This window comes from Nannospalax galili, unplaced genomic scaffold (assembly GCF_000622305.1).
Source record: "Nannospalax galili isolate Female #2095 unplaced genomic scaffold, S.galili_v1.0 scaffold363, whole genome shotgun sequence".
In the NCBI taxonomy this organism is placed as follows: domain Eukaryota; kingdom Metazoa; phylum Chordata; class Mammalia; order Rodentia; family Spalacidae; genus Nannospalax; species Nannospalax galili.
In genome coordinates, this window is record NW_008351176.1 from 2,167,266 (window position 1) to 2,169,182 (window position 1,917).

Consider the following 1,917-nt stretch of genomic DNA (forward strand, 5'->3'; position numbering starts at 1 on the left):
CTTCCAGATGCTGGGAAAGCCTGGAAAGGGAAAGGCATGGCGAAGTATTGCTTGTTTCTCCTTTCTCTTTGGGGTTGGCTGTGGCCACAGTGAGGGGGAGGATGGGAAGTGAGTTGTTGAAGGGGCAGCCCCAGGAATAGGGGAAGAAGCAGGAACTTCCTGAAGCTGCATGGTCCCTTCTTCATAGCCGGAGTCTGAAAGGTCTCTAGTTGGATTTGGCCAGTTGACACACACTTGCACCTCCTCTCTCTCCCAAGAACCCTGGGCACAGTAATAGAAAGCCATCAACCTTGAAGGATCAAGGGCATAGCAGAGAGACAATGTGGGTTAGTGATTTCAGTGACTTCGGCTACTTTTTGGATGGCAGGAAGCAGTAGGAAGCCTGGTACCTGACTTAGCCATGTAGAAGTTGAGTTGGTCACATCCTCAGACACCCAGGGCTTGTATCCCTGCACCCATCCTGCTCCCCAATCTCACTATGGCCTTGGGTCCCTGACGTTCCTCTTCCTGACTGTTGCTTTCCTGACCATCATACCGTGAAGATCTTATCTTTTGGTGTCTGAGAGAATCACCTGGATTTCTCTTCTAACATGTCTAGGCACTTGTGTTTTCATTTTAACTCTGAGATGAAGCCAAACATTGACAGTTTTGCAAAATCCCCTTCAGGCATGTCAAGAGCCATCATCACAGACAGTCTTGAAAGGCCCCTCAAACTTGGGCTTGACACAGCAGCCTAGAGAGGACCCCCAGTGAAGGGATGCAAGAATAAAAGGACTTCACACTGCCACCCAGCACAGGAGTTCAAAGGAGACTGAGCTCCTGTCTGCCCATGGCAGTTGGGTTTTATCAGACAGAGGACATATGAGATGGGCAGGCTATATACAGACAGAGGGAGGCAGTGAGGAGGGCGCTCTAGGTGAAAGTTACATCAGGATTGAAATCCCAGAGATGGAAAAGCCTGTGGCAGAAGAGATGGAGGATACTTGACCATTCAGGACATAACAGGAAGAGCCAGAACTATCTAGTAGTTGCTAAACTGGCAATAGGGAGCCACTGAAGGTTTTTGAGCTACACAGTGAACAATCAAATTGATCGGCTTAACCAACCTTCTGTATATGGGCCTCACGTTTCCAATGCATAGATTTGGCTCAGCTGCTTTTTTCTTGAGAAACTATTATGTGCTATTTACCCCAACCATGGTGTGCTGCACATATTATTGTCACCTGAAGCTTCCGAGTTCACCCTGGCTACACTCTCCCTCTCCTCACACCCCTCACTCCAGCTTCCCTCAGTGACTGTTCATGAAGTATGCACCTTCATGCTTTGTTGGCTTTGCACATGCCCTGCCTCTGTCTAGCCTACCCATCTCCACACAGCCTGAGGGACATGGTACTTACAGAGCATTCTCCTGGGAGGGCCCTCTGATACTCACGGGGCTCCCAGAACTCTTCTGTGTCCTTGACATGACACATGTCTTTACTGGGTGGTTCATATAATGGACGGCTTTCCAGTTTGTAAGATGAAGCAATATGACTCAGGTCAGGCTCTGCCTCTATTGTTAACTTCCTTCCCTGAGGCTAACCAAGGACCTAGAACAATCTAGAGTAATCTGTGGAAGGGAAAGGGACTGAGGAGATAGAAATAGCACATATCTCAGTGTTAGTAGCAAAAACAATGGGTCTGTTTGCAAGGAACAATATATTCTAAAATGAAATGGAGATCTTTTTTAAAGGTTAAAAATTCATCCAATTTTATGTCTTACAGGGCTTATACTTAGTTCAATAATATATAACTATATTAATTCAACTGTGCACCTAGAAACTTGCACCTACTTGTGAAAGAGATGTACTCTTGCTCTGGAGTATGTTACTGAATATGTTAAATCTGTAGTGAAATGCTTCTTCTAATCATGTAGCT